Here is a 25,059-nt window from a genome sequence, read left to right as displayed (position 1 = left end):
ACCTTGCAAGTCACATGCAAATCCAGGGAAGACACTCCCCTAGGCTGTTTCCTGCCTTGTCTTCCATTCTTCCCAGATTATGATGTACTCCCAGGTGGGTCCCATCCTTCTCTTAGCCCCTAGTGACAACTAGCACCAAATACAGGGAGAAAATTGAGAGAGGAGGAGGAGATAAGAATAGAGACAGATGCAGCCCTGCTTCACTACTAATGAAGGTTCCCCCTGCAGGTGGGGACCAGGAGCTTGAACCTGGGTCCTTGTGCACTTAATGAGGTGCGCCACTGCCTGGCACTCTCTTCTCATCAATTTCTTTCCTGATAAAGTACTTGCTGATACAATAGATCTGTGCTAGAATTCAGAGCCAAGGAGAGAGAAGGTTAGACTTCACTTAGAACAAAAAACACCTGCTATGCTCCCAGAGGTGAGAGTCCTTGGCTGAGTAGATTGTCGGGATTGAATTGAGATGCCACAGGTGTCTCTCTGTCTCTTATCCTTGTCTATCTACCCTTCCCCTCTCAATTTTTTTTTTCTCTCTCTCTCTCTTTATCCAATAAATATTAAAAAAAAAAAGAGGGAGCAGGTGGTGGTGCACCTGGTTAAGCGCACACACAGTGGTGCACAAGTACTTGGGTTCAAGGCCCTGGTCCCCATCTGCAGGGAAAAAGCTTCATAAGTGGTGAAGCAGGGTGGCATGTGTCTCTCTTCCTATCTCCTACTCCCCTCTTAATATCTCTCGGTCTCTTATCTAATAATAAATCAATAAAATTTAAACTAAAAAGAAAAGAAAGTTCCTTAACATTCAGGACACTCAAAGAATGGCAGGGACCACCAGGTGAAACACTGTCTTGGTTCCATTCCTTGCAAACTAATGATGATGATGGCTGTCTCCCAACACTGCTCACAGGCAGGGCGCCCTCTGGTGGAGCAAATTCCTGTTCTTACTGAACAGGAATACCAGAACCCCCCACCTCCACCCCCATACTATCCCATCTAATCTCTACAACTAGTGTGAAAGGGAACAGCAGTGGGTCCATGCTTAAGGCAAGGAAATGGGGGTGGGCAGAGGTCCTGGCCAAGCCCCGGCTCTCACTTCTTGTCTTTGCAGCCTCTGTCCCTGTGTCACCAGTCTGTTCTCTCTTATTAATCCTTTGTCACCTCTGTCCACAGAAGCAGGTCCCAAGAGGCAATGCTAAATATGGAAGTCTGCTTTGCCTGCATGCCCAGGCTGTAAAAGAATCCGTCTCTCTCTCTCTCTCTCTCTCTCTCTCTCTCTCTCTCTCTCTCTCTCTCCAGCTCCTAATTACTTCTGGAGGAAATGGCAACTGAAGAGAGAAGGAAAGAGGGGGACTTCAGAGTGACCACTGTTCGTGGCAAAAGCTCCTTGAGGGTCTGCCTCTGCAGCCTCACCACTTTGCACTCTGTGTTTCTGTCGAGGCTGTGACGCCTCCTGGTCCTAGTCCTCATACCCGCCACCTATTTGTCTGGCTTCCCATTGTTCTGGAACATTCCATCTCAGGTCTGGAAGGAAACACCACAACAGCCAATGGAGGGTTTGGTGGATGACATGGAGGCAAAGGGGAAAAAATGCCTAACCAAGTGAACTAGTGAAGGTGAAAATCAAAACCACAGGGCCCAGCCAGCAGCAGATGGAGCTGATGGTGGGGAATTTTGTCCTGTCACTTCCCTTCTGGTCCTGGATCATTTGAGTAGTCTCCGGAGCTGGTGGGAAGGTAGGCAGCACCCCAGTCACCGCCATGCCCCCCCACACCCCCACCACCATCCCTTAAGTTATTTCCATGATAAAAATCATGAAAGTCCCAACTTATTTATTTATTTATTTTTTTTTTTTGCAAGACTTAATGGTGGCGATTTTGCTCAGTCCTGGCTTGGTTTGCTATCTGTCAGCCTGTCACGGTGACAGGCAGATTTGTAAATGCTCTGGCTTCAGTGTCAGGTTCAAGGTGACATTTTTTCAGCTGGAGAGACTTTTTTTTTCCCTATCCCTCATGGAGACAGAATGGCTCCAAACAATGCAAACCCCTCACACACACACACACACACACACACACACACACACACACACCTCTGTTTCACTCCTTGTCATCCCAACCAGGACCCCCTGAACTCTGAGACTGTCACTTAGTCCCCTGACCTGCCTCTGCCTCGACCCAGTGCATCAAGACACAGGAGTCTTTGTAAAGCCCCCCATTCTTCTTAACCCCCCCCTTCCCCAGCCCCAGGCTTGGCCTGACTTCGCCTTATAGTGATTTGTCACAGCTGATGGTGGCCCTGCCGTTATCATTATAAATACTTCCAGAGATTAATTAACCACAGTCTGAAGACCCAGGGCCTCAGCTACATTCGCTTAATGACCTGCCAATGCTACTTCTTGGCGGAAGCAACCAGAACAAATCCTGAATGCTCAGTCACATCCCGGAGCCCCCAAGCCTTAACCACTGTCCTCCTTTTTCTTTGGGGGGATTAACAGTTTACAGTAAATACAGTTGTTGATATATGTGTCAAAATGCTCAGATATATATATATATATATATATATATATATATATATATATATATATATATATATTGGATAGAGACAGAAATTGAGAGGGGAAAGGGAGAGAGAGAAGGAGAGAGACAGAGAGACACCTGCAGGTTGGGACCAGGGATTTGAACTCGGGTCCTTGCATACTATAATATGTGCACTTCATCAGCTGTGCCACTGCCTGTCTCCCTTCTCAGTTCTTCTCAGTTTTCTTTCAAACACTCTCACCCCCCAGCCTAGCTAGGTTCTCCTCCACCATCATGCACTGGGACCCAAAGCCTCTCTACACCGAGTCCTTTGCTTTGATGCAATACACCAAGCTCAGTCCAAGTTCTCCTTTGTGTTTCCTTTTCTGTTCTTTTAAAAAATTTTTTAAATTAATTTTATTTTATTTTTATTTATAAAAAGGAAACACTGACAAAATCATAGGATAAGAGGGTAAAATTCCACACAGTTCCCACCACCAGAACTCCGTATCCCATCCCCTCCCCTGATAGCTTCCTTATTCTTTATCCCTCTGGGAGTATGGACCCAGGGTCATTACGGGGTGCAGAAGGTGGAAGGTCTGGCTTCTGTAATTGCTTCCCCACTGAACATGGGCATTGACAGGTCAATCCATACTCCTAGCCTGTCTGTCTCTTTCCCGAGTGGTTCAGGGATCTAGGGGTCCACCTGCATATTAGATGTCAGACTCAGGCAAAAACTAGTAAAGTCATGGACCCTCTGGAATATATCTAAAGTATACCTACTAGCTTCTTCCAAAACAGAGACCCCAAATCTTCATCTGCAATATTCTTGCCTTTAGGTTCATGATGAATCAACAATTTGCTCTGCTTTATAACTTAACTCTTTCAGCCAGCCACCAGGTTCCAGATGATACCATGATGCCAACCTGACTTCCCTGGGCAGAATGTTTTAGAACAGTCTATCTTTCTAGCACCTTAAAGGGCCCTTCAGGAACCTTGATCTCAGCATCCGACCTCACCAAGTTCAGAAATTCAAAGGACTGCAATGGTGGCGAGGATTCGAGGGGGACTGGGTTCCCAAGAACCCCCCTCCAGGCAGCAACCCATTCCGGTCTGTAAAAGACTCCTTCAGCTCTTCATTTTTGGGCCAAGTGTATGTGCTCTGAGGGAAGAGTTCCTGCTCACAGTACCCAGTCCTATTGCTGTCTAGATTGACCCATGATTTCCTCTGAGAGGTGGTTCATTGATAGGGTCTTTTTAGTGTTACAATCAGCTTGACAGATCTGTTCTTTCAGAATGTGCTGCATTTGGGCTTGAACCTCTCAGGTAGCTTTGCTGAACAGCCCCAGGCTCAGGGCAAATGAAGACAGGAGGGAGAGTCAGCAGGGTCCTGACCTTGTCTCCACGCCTTTCCCATGTTCCTCCATTTGGGCCTGGACATTTAGACCAAGGGCTCACTGAGCTTGGCACCACCCCACAGGAGCCTATCTGCAATTGCAGGACACTCTCACTGCTCCCGGGTGCTGGGAGCCAAGGCCTTAGCTAAGTCTCTCATATAGCTGGTAAGAGGACATTCCGACCATTGGAAGTGAGATGACCATCTAGCCTTTGGAAAGTCGCTCACCCACCTCCCTCCCCCACTACCTTAGCAGAACTTCCTCACTGTGTGTGCATATATTGCGGCTGCAAAATAAAATTTTCAGAGCTTGATCAGACCTCCTGTCTTGCTCTTGTTCTTCATGTCTCTTGTCCCCTCCATTCTCTCGCCCCCCACCCTAGGTTTCCGTCGATAACCCCACAGGCCGGGGCACCCAGGGCCTCACTCAAGCCACACTAGGGTCCTGTTCTTGCCTGTGAGGAACTGACTCTGGGTTTCGGCAAAGGACTTTGGTGATGGCCTGTAGTTTGTGGGAGTGTGGGCTGTGCCCAGGTAAGACTGAGTGTTCTCATGTGTTCCTGGCCACAGGGGTTCGTCCTGGTGGCCTTTGTGACTTTGTGTTTGTGGTATATGCCATGACCAATGTCCTGTGTTCTGCTTCCCTGCTTGGCTTCTTTTTTCCCTTTTGTCTGTGTGTCCTCTCATCTCCTAGGATGCTGGGGTGCACGCTCTGTCTCTTGCTTGTCTTCTCTGGTGAAAAAAATCTTTTCCCTTAGTTTCCTAAGAGCTGGGGGTTCTATTTGTTTTCCTAATGAAATGTTTGTATCCAGATGAAATGTTCACATTTTCTGATAAAATGTGAATTAGACCAGGGGTGCAAGCACAGTAGATTCCATTTTTCTTTTTTCTCTTACTCTATTTTTTTTTTAAAGATTTTATTTATTTATGAAAAAGATAGGAGAGAGACATCACCAGACATCACTCTGGCACATGTGCTGCTGGGGATCGAACTCGGGACCTCATGCTTGAGAGTCCAAAGCTTTACCACTGCATCACCTCCCGGACCACTTTTCTTACTGTATTTCATTTTATTGCCACCAGGGCTATCACTCCCAATAGCCACTCCCCCCCACACACACATTTTTTTTAAATTAGGACAAATAGAAATTGAGAAGGGGGAAGAACTAGAAAGGGAGAGATAAAGAGAGATGACCACAGACCAGCTTCACCAATTGCTAAGCTTCCTTTCTGCAGGTTGGAAGCAGGGGCTTTGAGCCTGGATCCGTATTCATGCGTGTGCATAGCTGAGTGTGCCAGTGCCTGGCCCTCTTTCTCTTTCTTCCTTTCTTTCTTTCTTTCTTCCTTTCTTTCTTTCTTTTGTCATCCTTGGGACTTTTCTGCTCCAGGATAGACACACACACACACACACACACACACACACACACACACACACAGAGAGAGAGAGAGAGAGAGCAAGAGATACCACAGCACTGAAACTTCCTTCAGTGTGTTGGGCCTAGTCCTGAACCTGGGCTGCCTATATGGCAAAGCAGTGTCCTATCAAAGTCAGCTATTTTGCCTGCCCAAAGTTCTACTGTTCTCTTCCTTATTCCACACCCAGGTTCTCTTGCAGGCATCCCACACTCCAGTACCTAGGTGTGTGAACACATGGACTCAGGGACACACCATGAGGGGACAGCCCCAGTGGCCTGTGATAAGGTGTGCAGAGTGAAGCCCCTTGGACTGGACTTCAGGGGCCCAATCTCCAGCCTGAAAATCCACCGAAGTGTCTCCTGTGTGATCGTCACCAACATAACAACACAGGACTGCAAATCCTCTCATGTGCTGATCAGGGACCCAATCCTGAGAACAAAAATTCCTCCATTCCAGGTCACTGGCACATGGCCAGTAATAACTGGTATTTATGATCAAAGCAAAATAATCCCTCTACACTGTTAAGTCTGTCTTGAGAATTGGTAGTTGGTATGGGATAGTGGGGGTGGGGGCATGGTGCCAGCTGTTTGCAAGAAGGGAGGAGGTCAAACTTGGTCTCAGGCTCAGAGGGATTCAGTCTAAGCCAGAAGGAGGGAAGGATAAGAAGCAGAAACAGGAAGGAGCAGGGCAGGGTGAACCTCTCAATTTCATGTCAGCCTTGCTAGTCTCCTCTTTCTCTTGCCTGGGCATTTCTGCATGCCATTTCCTGAGACATTTCATCACAGGAGCACTGGGAGACAATAGTAGGTTATTTCTTTATTTCTCGACGCATTGAAGATGAGGGAAGCATGCTATTTTGCCAGGGAGGGTCCTGCAGCCTCCAAACCTTCCTGGGTGATGCGATTTCTGTCTGTACAACAGCGCCCCCTAGTGGGTCAGGTGGAAAGTACGACCACGGCTGCTAAAAGAGTGGCGTGATCATACGTAAGTTGCTATTATATATACTACCCCATGCCTTGGTTTCCTTATTTGCAAAGTTGGGGCCAGGGAGGGAAAGGCATAATGACACCCAGTCCTTACGACTGTCGTGGAAAAAGAATTCGATGAAGAGGGTCGGATGGTGGCGTAGCCGGTTGAGCACACCATTACCATGTGCAAGGACTCAGGTTCCAGGAGCACCACATGCAGAGAAGACGCTTCATAAATGGTGAAGAAGGTCTGCAGGTGTCTCTCTTTGTCTCACCATCTCTGCCTCCTCCTCACTTCCCAATTTCTATCTGTCCTACCCAATAAAATGATAATAATAATAATAATAATAATAATAATAATAATAATGGAAAAGTGGCCACCAGGAGCAGTGGATTTGTAGTGTCAGCACCGAGCCTAGAGCAAACACTTGTGTTTTTGTTTGTTTGTTTGCTTTTGGTGACAGCAAGAAAAACAAGAGTTGAAAGTATGTCTTTGTAATAATGTCCCACCCCAGTTCTAGCTTAGAGAGGGACCAGAGGATGGAGGATGGCGAAGTGCCAATGCAATAAAATGACAGGTGTATGGTGCCCATAAAACACTTTCTGGATGGAGCATCTCAAGAAGCCAGCAAGTAAGTTGTGACCCAGGTGACCTGCCACCAGCCCACTTCCTGGAGAATGAGCAGTAGGTGAGGCTGAGGTCTCTTGTGTGAGGAGGGCTCCAGCCGTCTTTCCTCCAAGTGATGCCCACCATTGACCCGCAGGGGAAGTCCCTGGGCCATCCACTCTCCTCACATGAGGGGACTTTCCTTCTACCTGTTCTAGGAAAATCATCTTAGGAGTCAGTGTTTTCAAAGGTTGACTAAAAGGAGTGCTTGTGGAAAGAATTCCCAATGATAAATCCCTAAAGTCTGGCCAAGGGCTTTGACTGAAGGCCCAGAAAGTCAACAAGAGAGAGTTATGGTCCTGTACTGGGACTGGCAGGGACATAAATTCACTGCCACCTGCTTCCATCTCCCTGTTCCTGTTCTTGTCTCCCTGGTAAGAGTTACTGGTTTCCCAGGCCTTTGGGTCACCCAGGGGACCCTGTCACCTGCTTCTGGCTCACCCCTGGCCCTGTCTCCCTCCTCACTTGGAGGCACAGGCTGGGATGGAGACCTGGGGAGAAAGGGCTCAGTTCTCACACCTCCTCTGTCTGCAGACTGCCCTCACCCCACCCCACAGGCAGAGCAGTGCGCCTGCCATCTGCAGCCACTAGAGGGCAGCAGGGCCTTTCATTAACAAAGCAGCTCTTTGAGCCTTTGCTCTTGCTAAAGGGTACACATAGAAAATTAAAACTGGTTTTGTAAGTTCAGCTCAAGAAGCAAAAGGAGGTTTGTAGTAGTCTAGGAAGCCTAATAAAAAGGAGCTTCTGAGATGCTGTAAGGACGCATTCCAGATGTTGAGGGGGGCATCTGGGCATGGGCCTGGAAGACCTTGACCATTCTGAGCTCAATTGGTGTCACGTGGTCCGGCCACAGGAAGGGCGACGTGGTGGTCACACTGGGGAGCATCTTCTGGGCCAGCGTCACTGCAGCTCAGAAGAAGCAAACAAGAACTATGAGTGTCTTACCTGGGTGTTCATTGGCAGGGACTGGGGTACAAAGGCAGATAATTCTACCTTTGCTTCCTGCTGACAGAGACTCCTCCTCCCCCTTTATAGAGCCAGAGTGCGGAGTGTTGGGGGCGCTGAGAGTAGCCTCACAAATTTCTCTCAGTGAGGCAGTGGCCTATAATCACATTTCAATGTGATTTGTAAAGTTTTTTTTTTTTTGTGTGTGTGTGTGTGAATTTTAAAATCATTATTAACCAATTTCTTTCTTTCTTTCTTTCTCTTTCTTTCTATCTTTCTCCCTTTCTCCGTTTTCCTCCTCTCTTTGCCGCCAGAGTTACTGCTGGGGCTCAGTGTGTACACAATGAAGCCACCACTTTCTCAATAATAATAGAGCAATTGAGAGGACGGAGTGATAGCGGAGAAAGACCGAGGGACAGTGCTATTTCACCACCCGTGAAGCTTCGCCCTGCATGTGGGGACCGGGAGCTCCATCCGGGTTCTTGAGCATGATACAAGGTGCACTCTGCCACATGCAGCTCGGCCCCTTCCTGTCCCCCAAACCGGGTTTTAAGTGGTGTGAACTACCCTCTTGGCTTCAGTTCTACCTGTATGGCTTTTTGGCTTTGATAACTATTGCCAGGAGCAAGCAGAGAGTTGACAGGGCGGGTGTCGCTCTCCCCGGGGGGTCCCTGAGCGGATCCTGGCTGCCTGGCAGCTCAGGGTTCACAAGGCGGTGACCTACCTGGGAACTCAGGGTCTGGCTGAGCGCATGAGTGCCCTCTCGTGGCCGTCCTGTGGATTTGCACGGGCAGCCTCCCCACATCTGCAGGCAGGGGGATCCAGATGTGAGGCCTGGCTGGCAGCTCTCACTGCACCCCTCTGGGGTTGATTAGTCTGCTGTAATGTCAGAGCAGTAATAGCCCCAGGGAGGCTATTATTCCACCACTATTTCCATCCAGAGGGGGCTATTCCATCAACTGCACCAGAGGCCTGCTTGGTAAATGAGCTTTCTTTTTAAAAATACGTTCTCCTGATAGCTTTGCAAGAATACATTTGATGCTGGGTGTGTGTGTGTGTGGGGGGAGGACACTGGATGGGGAAATGCAGGGTGCTAGGAACCATCTTAGGGGCGGGGGTTCAGTTTACGGGGGTCATTTACAATTCAGCTTATGGGGGTCATTTACAATTCTCTGCAGCCCGATGCAGGCTCCCCTATCCTCCCTGTGACCCTCAGCCCCTGCCACTCTGAGGGCATTCTGGTTCATTGTATTTTTCCTTGAGACACATCACTGCCTGTTCTCTGTGCCCACTCCTGGTGCCTCATCACCCCCATGGCAGTGCTCCCTCACCCCATTTTTGCAGGCCTGTGGGCAGTGCTAATTCAAGTGACTTGTGGTCGTCTCATTGTCACACCCAGAAAAGATGGACAGGTAACAGTTCTATGTCGAGGTGACAGATTTTGGGATCAGAAGGTTCCCTCTGGATCCTGGAGCTCTGGATGCACAGACAGGTAGCAAACCCTGATTATTTTTGTCACCCTTGTTAGGACACTGTCCCTTGAGAGAAGGCATTGGGTCTGGGCAGTGGCATGTTACAGTACACAAGGACTCGGGTTCAAGTCCCCAGCCCCCTGGGGACTGGAACCTGCAGGGGCAGAGAAGCTTCAGCAGTTGATGAAGCTTTGTTGAGAAGTCTCTCAGCTTCTCAATTTCTCTCTCTCTCTCTCTCTCTTTCCAAAGAAAGTAAATGAATAAACATTTTAAGGGAAAAATATATAAAGAGCAGATACATTGCACTGGAGAACTGTGGGGGTTGGGTGGGGTGGGGGCAGGACAGATCCTTTGACACCAGCCAGTGAGTCACGGTTATTAACAGCCATGTCACCTTCTGTCTGTCATATATCATGCAGAGACATCAGGTTAGTCAAATAGCTTTTTTGCCTCCAGGGTTATTGCTGGGGCTCAGTGCCTGCACCATGAATCCACTGCTCCTGGAGGCCATTATTTCCCCCTTTTGTTGCCCTTGTTGTTGTAGCCTTGTTGCGGTTATTATTGTTATTGTTGATGTCATTCATTGTTGGATAGGACAGAGAGAAATGGAGAGAGGAGGGAAAGACAGAGAGGGGCAGAGAAAGACAGACACCTGCAGACCTGCTTCACTGCCTGTGAAATGACTTCCCTGCAGGCACGGAGCTAGGGGCTCGAGCTGGGATCCTTATGCCAGTCCTTGTGCTTTGCGCCACATATACTTAATCTGCTGTGCTACCGCCTGACCCCCTCAAATAGCTATTTTTACAAAGCAGTCAGGCAGCTTCTGCCAACAACTGGCCACAGCGGGACTGCTCCCCCAGCCCTGCCCCAGCATGCTGGCCTGTTGACAGGAAGTCTCTGGTGCCAGGGACCCTGAAACCCCTGGAAATGAAGGTGCAGACTGGCCAGCTGACCCTGGGGAAAGCAGGCTGGGCCCCTGGCTCTGGTGTGCCTCACAGCCTTCCCTTCAGGCCTGGCTACGCAGGCTGCTTCACTTACTTTCCCTGCAGAGCTGATCTGGATCTAACTGCTTTTACTGCAGTTAGTTTTTCTGCAGAAGAGGGAACATTTCCCAATCCCCTAGCCTGCTGCTAAGCGTGTTTCACAATGGGACGTTTTCTAGCTTTCTTTTTTCCTGATGAATTATCTGCTCACAGTGAATTTTAAAAAATGTTTCTATTTATTTGATAGAACAGGGAAAAAAATGAGAGGGGGAGAAAGAGATAGAGAGGGAGAGAGAGAGAGAGAGAGACAACTGCAGCCCTGTTTTACCACTTGTGAAGCATCCCCTTTCCTTGTAGGTCGGGACTGTGGGCTTGAACCTGGGTTCTAGCACATGGTAATGTATTCTACCCAGTGTGCCTCTGTCCAGTCCCACAATGGGACCTTTTGTTTTCTTTCCTTTTCTTTTTTTTGGTTTTCTTTCCTTTTCTTCTCTCTTGCCTCCAGGGTTATAGCTGGGGCTCAGTGCCTGCATGATGAATCCACTGCTACTGTGGCTGATTTTTTTTGTTTGTTTTTGTTTTTTTGAATGGGACAGAAGGAAACTGAGAGAAGGGAAATTATAGGAGAGAAAGATAGATACCTGCAGCTCTCTTCACTGCTTGTGAAGTGACCCCCAGCAGGTAGGAAGCCAGCCAGCCGTTTGAACTGGGATCCTTGCGCAGGTCCTTGTGCTTAGTACTATGTGCACTTAACCTGTTGCACTACTGCCTGGTCCCCATGGAACATTTTCTATCTTTGGAAATATCAGAGAAAACCAACCCATTCATGAGAGAGAGAGAGAGAGAGATTTCAGAATTGAAGTGTATGCAGGAGACAGAGAGAGAGATTTCAGAACTGAAGAGTCTGCAGGAGAGAGAGAGAGAAAGAGAGAGAAAGAGAGAGGGGGGGATTTCAGAATTGAAGTGTCTGCAGAAGAAGGAGCAGTTTTCAGCACCCCCCTCCCCCCAGTCTTTCTTGCTCCCTGCCACTGTCTCCAGTGCTCCTCCTTCAGGATGACAACACCCATGGCCAGGCATCTCTGTCAGCACCAGGTAGCAAGCATTGCTCGCCTGACCAGCAGAACATCTTCAGAGCTGAGCTTTGGGACAGTCCATCCAGCTACCCTGACCAGACTCCAAACATTGATCTTTGCACAGAGGTTTCTAATGCTGTAACATGAGCAGTGCCCTCTGGTGGTATGAACTTTAATTTCAACAGAAGAGAAATAAATGCTGAACAAATTAACAAGGGGGAAAAATGGGTTTGGTATGCAGGACAGCTAAGAGAACTGCTAAGTCTAAAGGCCTATCAACAGATGACTAGCTAAACTTGAGAAGAAAGAACAGAATTGGAGGCATTACACTCCCAGATCTCCAATTGTATTATAGGGCCGTTGTCATCAAAACTGCTTGGTACTAGAACATGAATAGACACACTGACCAGTGGAATAGAATTGAGAGACCAGAAGTAAGCCCCCACACCTGTGGACATCTAATCTTTGATAAAGGTGCCCAGACTATTAAATGGGGAAAGCAGAGTCTCTTCAACAAATGGTGTTGGAAACAATGGGTTGAAACATGCAGAAGAATGAAACTGATACAAAAGTAAATTATAAGTGGATCAAGGACTTGGATGTTAGATGATACTTAGAGGAAAATATTGGCAGAACTCTTTTCCACATAAATTTTAAAGACATCTTCAATGAAACAAATCCAATTACAAAGAAGACTAAGGCAAGCATAAACCTATGGGACTACAGCAAATGTACAAGCTTCTGCACAGCAAAAGAAACCACTGCCCAAACCAAGATACCCCTACAGAATGGGAAAAGATCTTTACATGCCATACATCACACAAGAGGCTAATAACTAGAATATATAAAGAGCTTGCCAAACTCAACAACAAGAAAACAAATAACCTATCCAAAAATGGGGAGAGGACATGGACAGAATATTCACCTCAGAAGATTTCCAAAAGACTGAGAAACACATTAAAAAAATGCCCCAAGTCTTTGATTGTCAGAGAAATGCAAATAAAGACAACAACGAGATACCACCTCACTCCTGTGAGAAAGTCATACATGAGAAAAGGTAGCAGCAGCAAATGCTGGAGAGGTTGTGAGGTCAAAGGAACCCTCCTGCACTGCTGGTGGGAATGTAAATTGGTCCATCCTCTGTGGAAAACAGTCTGGAGAACTCTCAGAAGGCTAGAAATGGACCTACCCTATGACCCTGCAATTCCTCTCCTGTGGATATATCCTAAGGAACCCAAAACACCCATCTAAAAAGATCTATGTACACATATGTTCTTAGCAGCACAATTTGTAATAGCCAAAACTTGGAAGCAACCCAGGTGTCCAACAACAAATGAGTGGCTGAACAAGTTGTGGTATATTATATACAATGGAATACTACTCAGCTATATAAAATGGTGACTTTACCATTTTCAGCCGATCTTGGATGGACCTTGAAAAATTCACGTTAAGTGAAATAAGTCAGAAACAGAAGGATGAATATGGGATGATCTCACTCTCAGGCAGAAATTGAAAAACAAGATCAGAAGAGAAAACACAAGTAGAACCTGAACTGGAATTGGCATATTGCACCAAAGTAAAAGACTTTGGGATGGGTGAGGTGTGTGTGTGTGGGGGGTGGAATACAGGTCCAAAAAGAATGACAGAGGACCTAGTGGAGGTTGCATTATTATATGGAAAACTGAGAAATGTACGCATGTACAAAATATTGTATTTATTGTGGAATGTAAAACATTAATTCCCTAATAAAGAAATAAAAAAAGAAGTTATGGGATATATAGCCCATGTAATATTACTCTGTGATCAATAAAGATGATATTGTGGGGCCAGGTGGTGGTGCACCTGGTTGATCACACATGTTACAATGTGCAAGGATCCAGGTTCAAGCCCCTGATCCCCACCTGCAAAGGGAAAGCTTTGCAAGTGGTGAAGCAGTGCTGCAGCTGTCTCTGTATATCTCTCCCTCTCTATTACCCCCCATCTCTTGACTTATGGCTGTCTCTATCCAATAAATAAATTCATATAATAAAAAATTTTTTAAAATATGAGACAAAATGGATGAAACCGGAGGTGATTACGCTTGGCGAAATAAATAGAGAAGAAGGAAAATTACCTCATGGTTTCACTCATATGTGGAGTCTACAGATCTGATTTACACGAACTTGCCAAAAAAAAAAAAAAATACAAGCAAGCAAACAGTTTATAAATCCTTGTGAGAACTATGGTGGTTATCTTATGAGGATGGAGGGTGGGGATATAGAGCTTTGGTTGTAGGTATGCTATGGAACTACACATTGTAATCTTATAATCTTGTAACAAACTATTAATAAGAAATTAAAAATTATTTTATAAAAAGAACTGCTAGGTCAAGGTATAGAGTAGGCTGGACAGTGGGTTAGATACTAAGCAGGGTGACTGGGACATTCCTGAGGAGGTGGTCTTTGATGAGAGGCTCAAAGGAGGTGAAGTAACAATGCACATGATAGATAGATGGAGCAGGTATGGCTATTAGAAACAGAAAAAAAGAAAAGAAAAACAGAAAGTGCAAAGGTCCTGGGGCAGCAAAGTGGATGAAATATGAGGAGAGCTGCTGGGAGGTAAGCATTGCTACAATGGAGCTAAGAGAAGGAGAGGAGATGAGATGAGTGCTATAGCAGATGGCAAGCAACAGAAGGAACAATAAAATCTTGCTAGTCCTGGGACTCTCAGGATCTGTTGGGCTGTCAGTCCATCTGTCCACTTAATGCCCAAATAGTTCTTGGAAGCACTAGCTGGGCTACCTCCAGACTGGAGGGAAGACACCTGATAGTGTGCATGAAGATCTGAGGTGGGCAATCAGGGGATACAGGGCTAGCCCCTTCCTAAAGGGGATAATTTACTCAAGTTACTCAATGTTCTGTCTCTGAGATGAACATTGCCAATTCCTCCTCTATGAGAACCAAGGGAAAGGTGACACCGCCTTGTGTTTTCTATTCTAGAATGCCCTCTTTCTCTCTAAGAGTGAGTTCTCCACATAGCTAGTTCTAGTTGGGGTCCCTGAGGCCCACAGAGCACTCTCTCCCTTGGCTTGGTCATGATCAGCAGCCATCAGCCTCTTTGCTGTTCCCAGTGAATTCATTGCTCACATCCAACATGGCGCCTGGTGAGAGGAGTCAGTCAGGAAAGAGTGACTTCCCTGAGGCTGGGAGGACAGAGCTCCCACCTGGAGGAGCTTTCTCTAAGGCCCCAGTGTCTTCTCAGCAGCTGTGTGTATACAACTTCTAACCTATGAGGACAGGGTCTCTGCCTCAGGGACTGTCAGGATGGGTTCCGCCTGCCCCAGTGTCCAGTTAAATGGTACCTTCCTAGGTATATTGGGATTCTTTGTTGATTCAAGTTCTAGTCAGCAACAGGGTGAGCTTATTGCAGACTCTTTGACAAAGTGGGTCTCTAACACATGCAGACATTTTTTCCGATACTGTAAAAGACATATTTCTCTCTCTCTCTCTCTCTCTCTCTCTCTCTCTCACTCCTGGGTACAGCCACATTCTCACCCAAGACTACTCATAAGTCACCACACTCATTAGACTTCCTTCCAGGAGGTGTTAAGGGGTCTTTCCTCTCACTTCCTCCTCATTTCTTCTAGAAGAAAATACTATAAAAGGGTGAGAGATGGTCCAGCGAGCCACTCAGTGGTGACATCATGCAGGAGAGAGGCCCCAGGTTCATTCCCTGACACCTAGAAAATGGAATAAAAAATAAAAAGGAGGCATCACTAGATGCACCCAGTTAAGCACATGTTATCATGCTCAGGGCCTGGGATTCAAGCCCCCGGAGGGGGGAAGCTTCACAAGCACTATCTCTCCTTTTTTTTCTAAATATTTATTTTATTTATTCCCTTTTGTTGCCCTTGTTGTAGTTATTACTGTTGTCATCGTTGTTGGATAGGACAGAGAGAAATGGGAGAGAGGAGGGGAAGACAGAGAGGGGGAGAGAAAGGTAGACACCTGCAGACTTGTTTCACCGCTCATTAAGCGACTCCCCTGCAGGTGGGGAGCTAGGGCTTGAACCGGGATCCTCACACCGGTCCTTGCGCTTTACGCCACCTACGCTTAACCCACTGCACTACAGCCCAACTCCCATCTCTCGTTCTTTATCTCCCCCTTCCTCTCAATTTCTCTCTGTCTTTCTCTAAAAGAAAAAATTCAGCCACCAAGTTGTAGATGCTATCATGATGCCAACCTGATTTCCCTAGACAGAGGACCTCACCAATGTACCCTGGACCCCCACCTCTCCAGAGCCCTACCCCACTAGGGAAAGATAGGGACAGTCTGGAACTATGAATCAATTAATGTCCATGTCCAGCAGAGAAGCAAGTACAGAAGCTAGACCTCCTACCTTCTGCACCCCATAGTAATCCTGGGTCCACACTCCTAGAGGGATAAAGAATAGGAAAGCTTTGAAGGGATGAGATACAGAACTCTAGTGGTGGGAACTGTATGGAATTGTACCCCTCTTATCATATGGTATTGTCAATATTTTTATTTATAAATAAATTAATAACAGGGTGCTGGGTGGTGGTGCACCTGGTCGAGCTCATGTATTACAATGCTCAAGGACCCAGGTTTGAGTCCCCGGTCCCCACCTGCAGGGGGAAATCTTTACAAGTGGCAAAAGCAGGGCTGAAGATGTCTCTCTGTCTTTCTCCTGCTCTATCACCTCCTTCCCTCTTGATTTCTGGCTGTCTCTGTCCATTAAATAAAGATAAAAAAGAAATTTAAAAAAAGTTAATAACAATAAAAATAAAATAAATTTTAGAAAAGATTGCTACCAGAAGCTCCAGGTGGAAAGAAGAAGAATAAAATAAATTAAAATGAAAATAAAACTCAGGGACCCTGGATCTTTATATTTATATTTTCTAGGTGCCAGGGAATTAATTCAGGACCCCTCTTGGGTGCAATGCTACCACTGCATGACTTCCCCAGTGTGAGGGAGTGATTTGCAACATTTCTAGAAAGTTCTATGAGTATGTGCCTGGGTGTGTGGTTGGGGGGGATAGGTGGTATGGATGTGCTGGGGCATCTGTGACACTCAGGTCCGTTATATATGGACAGACACCTTCTTCACAAAGGATGCCGTTGCTTCACAAAAGACACTGTGGGTGCTGGGACCCTCAGTGTGAGCTCAGCTGCCAGGAGCCAGAGGTTTCAAACCCCAAAGAGGAAGTGAGTGTGAAGCCCGGAGACCACTTGCCATGGGAGAGGCAGTCCTCTCAGACCGGACTATCAGAACTTGAATGAACTGGGAGTGACATATGCCAAGAGCAGAAGGGGCAGAGATCCTTTGCAGGAAGAGGGAGAAGGCGACCTTTGTTATGACTCTGAGAGCATGGGGCCTGCAAGATCCTTGGCTGCCACTAGAGGGCACAGTGCTCTGTGGTTTGATCCTATAGCCTGCAACAAGGGACAGAACCTAGGGAAAAGGACCCTCAGCTCAGGTACTTCCTCCTCGCCAGGCTGAAGATAGCAAGAGCACATGGCAGGAGACAAGTCCTAAGTTACTCCTCCAGGGTAACTCACAGAATGTCCGAGGTCCAAGGCAGGCCTCAGAGACAGAAGTACAGAAGCTGTTTTATGTGCATAGGTTCTTTTTATTAAAAAATATTTTCTGTATTTATTGAATAGAGAAAGAAATCAAGGAGGGGAGGGGAGATAGAGAAAGTGGGCCAGGTAGTAGCACACCCGGCGGAGTGCACACATGACAGTGTACAAGGATCTGAGTTCAAGCCTCCTATCCCCACCTTCCAATTTTTTTTTTTAAATTACCTTTATTTATTTATTAGAGAGAGACAGATAGAGAGGGAACAGGGAGATAGAGAGGGAGAGAGAGAGAGAGAGAGAGAGAGAGAGAGACCTGAAGCCCTGCTTCACCACTCGCAAAGCTTTCCCCCTGCAGGTGGAAACTGGAGGCTTTAACCTGGGTCCTCGTGCATCGTAACATGTGTGCTCAAGCATGTGTACCACCACCCGGTCCCTCTCTTTCTCACTTTCTACCTTTCCCTACCCCCTCAGTTTCTTTCTGTTGTTACCCAAAACTAATGGAATATATATATATATGTATATATATATATATATATATATATATATATGAAAATGAATAAAAATATAAAAAACAGAGAGAGACCTGCAATACTGTTGCATCATTTGTGAAGATCTCCTGACCCCTGGAGGTGGGGAGCAGGGGCTTGAACTTAAGTCCTTGTGCATGGTAACATGCATGGCTACGCCTGGCCCTTGGGCATAGATTCTTAGCTTAGTTCTCCCAATAACTTTGTAGACAGGGAACCAAGTCATGCTCTGGGTGAGAAAACAAGAGAGCTCAGACATACTGCAAGATTGACTCGTCTTGGCAGGTGGCAGAGGCAGGATTCAGGAGCAGTAACTGATCAGAATAATGCCAAAAGGAACCTGGGTTCCACGGGGTCAAGGTGATGGTGCAGGAGTGCTACAGAGGCCAGGTAAGAGATGTGAGTACATGTGGACACGTAGCCTTGAGGCCTGGGTGCTGGACTCTGGCTGTGGTCTTCCCAGAGATAACACCCCAAAAGGAGAGAGTAGTCAGAAAAAATTCACCTTGATTGTCCAGGTATGGGGTGTAAGGAGGGGGGTCTCCCTCTCTCTCTCAGGACCCACAGTGTCCCCATTTCCCTCCAACTCTGGTATCTTCTCTGACTCCTCCCTGTGAGATCTGAAATGTTAACTTCATGAGCAGAGAGGGAAGGAAGTGCTATGGCCATACTAGGAGTGTGGATTCTGAAGGGGGATGGGGAGATAGGTGAACCGCAGAATATCTCCATCTGGGTTCTGGTCACTCTATCACCACCTAAGCTTGGTCTTTCCTTAGTGAAGAAGGAAGCCTGATAAAATCTGTCCTTGGACCATGTTATGAAATACAGGTGCTGTTCAAGCACTGTCAGGCCTTAAGCCAACTTCCCCTGCTCCATGTCCCATCACTGAGAGTATGGTGTATTTACATCATCACTGTTTTGCCTGAAAGATCCCCACCTTTGATCTATCTTCTTTCTACCTTGAGACCGGCCCTGCCTACAGGGTATTAATTAATCCCACTGGTTAAAACCTTCACAACAGTTGCTAAGGGTGTTTCTACCTTAGCCCTCTCTTTCCTTTTCTAGACTTGCTACTTCCGGTTCTAATATATAAAAGTGTTGCCTCTGATCAATAAAGACACATTGCGTTCCCACTCCGCCACGAGTTCCTGGTTTCTCTCCCACGTCGCTGAGCAAGCAGCAGCCCAGGTTGGCTCTGGTCAAGTTCTCTCCAACTCAGAGAGCATGTGCCCAGGAAGAAACACCCTTTCATGCTAGCCCGGCAAAGCACACCTACTTCAAGAAGAATTCTAAACCAGGAGGGAGACTCCTTTTCCATGATTTGTTCAAAGGGAGGAGATGAGGGGAAACAGTCTTCATTTCAACTCTCAAGGTCCATGTTTCTTTTTCTGTTTCTGTTTAGTGTGTGTGCATGTGCGTGTGCGTGTGTGTGTCTGTGTGTGTGTGTCTGTGTGTTTGTGTGTCTGTGTGTGTGTGTGTATGTGTGTGTTTGTGTATGAGAGGGAGAGAGAGAGATAAGATGAAAAAAGAAAGGAAGAGAGAGAGAGGAAGGGAGTGAGAAAGAAAGAAGAAAGAACCATTCTAGGAAGCGGAGGGTAGATAGCATAATGGTTATACAAAAAGACTTTCATGCCTGAGGCTCCAAAGTCCCAGGTTCAATCCCCCGCACCACCATAAACCAGAACTGAACAGTGTTATAGTTAAAAAAAAAAAGAATCATCCCAGGTAGAATGGCACAGATGCCCAGCACCCATGTCTCCAGAGCACAGACAAGCACTACCTACCCCACAGCCTGCTCTGGCCTCCCAGGCGAGGATGGGAGAGAGGACCCTGTAGAATACACAGGAAGCCACACTGCTAGTTCTTCAGGCTCCTGTTCCTTTACCAAGTCATTAAATAAATCCAGCCAAACTTGTGGTTATTGTACTTAGTAGCAAAGTAAGTATGGAGGTGGAAGACAACTACCAGATGGTTTCACTCTCATGTGGAATCTGCAGAACTGAAACATAGGAACTTGCAAACAAACAAGCAAAAACCCAAGCAAGCAATCAAACAAACAAACAAAACCAAAGGAAGTAGCCAACACGTCTTTATGTCTCTGTGACAGTGTGAGAGCAGTGGTAGTTATCCTGTGAAGCGTGGGGACACAGAACGTTGGTATCATCATACAATCCTGTACACCACTACGGATCACAAGTTAAATCAGTGGGGCAGGGATGTACTTGGTTGAGCTCACATGTTATCATGCACAAGGACCTGGGTTCAAGCCTCCAGTCCTCATCTCCTGGAGAGAACTTTCAGGAGCCCTCATCATGCACATGGCCCAAATCTGAACCCTGGCACCACAGAAGAGTCACTGTGGCACAAGGAGAAGCCCCAGTGCTGTTGTATCTCTTCTTTTTCTTTGTTTCTCTCATTCTCTCTAGCTCAGTGAAACATGACTCACTCCTGTGCAGGTCTCTGGTTGCACAGAACAAACAAAACGAATCCAGGAATCAAAGCATGTGACAGCTGAGGGCAGCCTAGTGGACCAAGTCCATAGCTGGGGAAAAGGGACAAAGTCAGGATTCGCACTTGTTGCAGACTGGCGTTCTGACTGTGTGGAGTTTCTGGAAAGCAATCACTGGGGGATTTGGGAAGAGATGCCATTCCTTAGAAGATGCATAAGGGAAACGGGGGTGAAGGCTGTTTATTATGCTACCCTTGTTATTCTTTTAAAGTCTGTATTAAAAAAAAAGGAAGAAGGGAAAGAAAAAAAATGTGCCAGGCAGGCTTCTGGAGCAAATACATCTTTCTCTTAGCAAGTGTGGTACCTGAAGGTCCATCTTAAAATTTTAATTAGAGAAGTCCAGAAAATATGGTGGCTAAAAGGTCATCTGAATGAATCTTCTGTCTTCTCTCTGCTTCTTCCCCTGAATTATGGGCTCATGACGTGAGTGTGAACGCACACACACATGCACACACACACACACACACACACGCACACACACAGATGCACACATGCCCCTGCATTTATTTTATATTGCTTTCACCAACAAAAACAGGCATTTTCTTTTGGACTGGTGATGATAGGATTATTTATTTTTAATTTTTTGAACATAGTTTTTTAATATTCTATTTCATTATTATTTTATATTTTAGTTTCTTAATTCATTTATTTTTGGATACAGACAGTAAAACTGAGTGAAGGGGATAAGCAGGAGAGAGAGAGAGAGAGAGAGAGAGAGAGGGATCTGCAGCACTACTCCATTGCTTATGAAACTTCCTCTCTGCAGGTGGGGACCAAGGGCTTGAACCTGGTTCCCTGTGCATGGTAATGGGAGGACTCAACCATGGGTGTGCCTCCATCTGGCCCCATGGTGGCAGAGTTCCATTTCAGCTGAGCCACCTCAGGTGGAAACTATCAAAAGCTGAACTTGCATTTAGTGCAACAAGCCTGAATATCATAACTCAGCTCAGCTACTGTCGTCAATGAGCCTGGACACTTACATCAGTCTGCAGTTGGGAAATCTAATACCATCTCCTGCAACTCTGGACTCAGAGGAGAAGGACCAGTTGCTCACGGTCACAGTCATTTGTCTGAGAGAACAGTGACTGACCCTCCTGCATGTTGCCAGCCCGGAAGAAGATCAACCCCCGCACGCCCTCCACCCCTGCCATCCCAAGTCTGATTTTTCCAGAACGCATGATGTGTTGAAACATCGTAAATTAATCCCAATCTTAATGGAAATTAACAGTAGAAAAGCTCCTTCCTTGGGGCTGGATGGTTGGCACACCAGGTTAAATGCACATAGTTCAAAGGGCAAGGATCCCTGCTTGACACTCTGGTTCCCCACTGGCGGGAGGGGGGGTCGCTTCACAAGTGGTGAAGCAGGTCTGCAGGTGTCTCTCTCTCTCTCCCCCTCTCTGTTTTCCCTTCCTCTCTCCATTTCTCTCTGTCCTATCCAACAATGACAGCAGTAACAATAATAATAATAACAACAATGCAATACAATGGGAAAAAAAGATGGCTGCCAAGAGCAGTGGATATGTACTGCAGGCACTGAGCCCCAGCGATAACCCTGGAGGCAAAAAAAGAAAAAGAAAGGAAGGAAGGAAGGAAGGAAGGAAGGAAGGAAGGAAGGAAGGAGAAAGAAAAGCTTCTTTCTAGTCCTCCTCTCTCTCTCTCCTTTTCTCCACCAAGCAGCACCAAGTATTGACAATGATTATTATTCCTCTTCCACAGAGTCATATACTGGAGCTATTGGAAGAATCATGATGTATTTTAAAAAATTATCTTTATTTATTTATTGGATAGAGATAGCCAGAAATCATGAGGGAAGGGAGAGAGAGAAAGACAGAGAGACAGAGACAGAGAGACACCTGCAGCCCTGCTTCACCACTCATGAAAGCTTTCCCCCTGAAGGTGGGAACTGGGGGCTCGAAATCCAGTCCTTGTGCATTGTGACACGTGTGTTCAACCAGGTGTGCCACCACCCGGACCAGTATTTTTCTACGCAATAACAAGTGACGACATTTCCAACAGCCCACATTTCCAACCTGTTCCACATTCCCAGTCACCTTCCCATGAGTGAACACTTCAAGCCACAACCTACACGTGCTGACCTCTGTAGCTCCCACTCAATCAAGGCCAGAAGTAGCTATGGGTTAAAGGTCATAAGGAGGCTTACAGAAATGGGTGTGAATTTTGTCCCCTCTGTGACTCCGTAGCCAGGAGCAATGCCCTCCTAGGCCTCCTTGAGCCTCTAGGTCTTCATCTGTTACAATGAAACAAGCCTCATCACCCCCTCTCCAGGGCTGCAAAGAAAAAGGAAAGAAATGCATGCAGGGAAATACCTGACCTTTAGTAGCTAGTTAGTTACAAACTGAATTGTCATTCCAAGAAGCTTCAAGGACACACTGGGCAAAGTGAGACTCTAAAGAATCCTCAGGAATGAGAAGAATGGCGGCGGTGGATTTAAATCAGAGTCAGAAATACGGATTTTTTTTTTTTAATTGTGTTGGGCAAACAAGCCATGATGTATTGGGATGGAACCAAGACATCCAATCTGCAAACTGGGCTGACAGATGAGCCGCTGTGTGTTTAGTACACGTAATAAGATGGTGTGGCATCCAGAAGTGAATGCCTGGCTAAACAGAAATATCTTGAAGGTTGGGTTGGAGAAGACGGATGACTCAGTTGTTCTTAGCTAAGAACTGAAGTCTCTATGTGCCTGGGAGATCTAGACTCCATCCTGGAGGAGGTGGGAGCTGTGTGTGGGTGAGTGCTGAAGTCTGCTAGTAGGGACTAAACATTTGGGGGGGGGGGGGATGGAGTTTCTCTCTCTCTGTGTATCACTAAGGTTATCATTGGGGTCAGTGCCCGTATGGCCCCACCATTCTGAGAAGCCATTTCTTTAATTATTTTCTTTTTGATAGAGATGGAGAGAAAGACAGAGAGAGAGAAAGAGACAGAGAGAGAAACAGAGAGAGAGAGAGAAGGAGAGACATCTGTAGCCCCCTTATATTGCTTATGAAGCTTTCCTCCTGCAGGTGGGAACCAGGGGGTTAAGTCCAGGTCCTCGTACATATTAATGCCTGAGCTCTACTGGATGTGTTCCTGCCCTGCTCCAGGACAGAGATGGTTAAAGTGACCGAGTTAGACTTCTCTGGACAGACGACCCCACCAATGAGCCCTGGAGCCCTGATTCCCCAGAGCCCCACCCTACTACGGAAGGAGAGAGACAGACTGGGAGTATGATCGACCGACCAGTCAACGCCCATGTTCAGCGGGGAAGCAATTACAGAAGCCAGACCTTCCACCTTCTGCAACCCACAATGACTTTGGGTCCATGCTCCCAGAGGGATAGAGAATGGGAAAGCTATCAGGGGAGGGGATGGGATATGGAGATATGGTGGTGGGAATTATGTGGAGTTGTACCCCTCCTATCCTACAGTTTTGTTACTGTCTCCTTTTTTAAATAAATAAATAAATAAAATAAGTGGAAAGATTAAAAAAAAAGTGACTGAGTTAAGGCAGAATGTGATATGTTTTCAGATGTTTCCAGGGTCAGAGAAATAGCTCACTGGGTAGGGGTGTGAACCTGGTCTATGTAAGTGCCTCACCACTGGCATGGCCAAAGATCAAGCCCTGTTATCATACGGGATGAACTATGTGACTAGAGGAAGCTCACTATTGTGTTTCTCCTTCTCTCTGCCTCTCTGAGTGAAAATGAGCTGGAGCTGTGAAACCATGAGTGCGTAAGTCTCTGACTCTGTAGGAATCAAAGGAGAAAGGGAGAAGAAAAGGAAGAATGGAAGGAAGGAACAAAAAAGAAAGGACGAAAAGAAAGAAGGAGGAGAGAGAGAGAGTTTGAGTGCTGTGTCATCTGTGTCCACAGTGGGAGGCTGGCTCTCTCACAGACCCCTAACCCCTTCAGAAGTCTTGCAAGTCACCAGACAGGGACACAGTGTTTGGAGAGAACCATAGAGTTGACCTAGAAACAGTGAATAGAATAGGATCAATAGACCAGATCTGTTACACTGAGCACACACTACCCTCAGACAAAGAGAGAAATAATGGCTCTGGGTGAGCTTAGAGCAAGGACAAGGATGCAGTCCCATATTTATTTGTAGACTCCATGCACCAGGTTGGTAGCACCAATATCTGACAGTTCACTGATGTCTCCTCATTCCTCCAAGGCTGCTAAAACCTGACAGACCATCTCTGTTGGCAAGATCCAGAAACACTGCCTGTGTCAAGTTTATCATTTTGCAGGTCATGAAACAGCCCCATAAAATGCTGGTAAGCTACAAAATGGAGACAACCCCCCCCACACACAAACTCTTCATCTGAACTACTCTAGCCTTTAGGTTCATGATAAGTCAAAAACTTGTTTGGCTTTGTATGTTAACTCTCTTTTCAGCCATCAGGTTCCAGATGCTAGCATGATGCCAACCAGACTTCCCTGGACAGACAACTCCACCAATGTGTCCTGGAGCTCCACTTCCCCAGAGCCCCACCCTATTAGGGAAAGAGAGAGGCAGGCTGGGAGTATGGATTGACCTGTCAATGCCCATGTTCAACGTGGAAGCAATTACAGAAGCCAGACCTTCCACCTTCTGCACCCCACAATGACCTTGGGTCCATACTCCCAGAGGGTTAAAGAATAGGAAAGAATAGGGAGGTGATGGGATATGGAATTCTGGTGGTGGGAATTGTGTGGAGTTGTACCCATCTTATCCTATGGTTTTATCAATGTTTCCTTTTTATAAATAGAATAAAATTTAAAAATGCTGGTAAGTCAGAAAGGTTAAACTGAGTTCTTGCATTGAGTTTTATTTGTTATCTCTACTGTAGCCACCACCCTCCCTCTGTCTGTCTGTCTCTCTCACAATCTTTTAAAGATAGACAGACAGGCAGAGAGAGAGTGAAAGAGACTGCAGCACCTGGGTTGAACACATGACAGAGTAGCACACTATCCAACCGAGCTATTTTGTCAGCTCCAGGGACACTGTTCTCATGAACACCAACTGTGTCAGTA

The 25,059-nt window shown here is 46.5% G+C and overlaps 1 protein-coding gene across 3 annotated transcripts in view; it reads right to left on the bottom strand.

Annotated features, from left to right (window-relative positions):
- NTM (neurotrimin) overlaps positions 1–25,059 on the bottom strand; it is a 1,300,688-nt gene that overhangs the window by 865,745 nt on the left and 409,884 nt on the right. The gene's annotated exons all lie outside the window — the stretch shown is intronic.

The sequence above is a fragment of the Erinaceus europaeus genome, chromosome 20 (genome assembly GCF_950295315.1).
Source record: "Erinaceus europaeus chromosome 20, mEriEur2.1, whole genome shotgun sequence".
Lineage (NCBI taxonomy): Eukaryota > Metazoa > Chordata > Mammalia > Eulipotyphla > Erinaceidae > Erinaceus > Erinaceus europaeus.
This window is presented reverse-complemented; position numbering and strand designations above follow the sequence as displayed.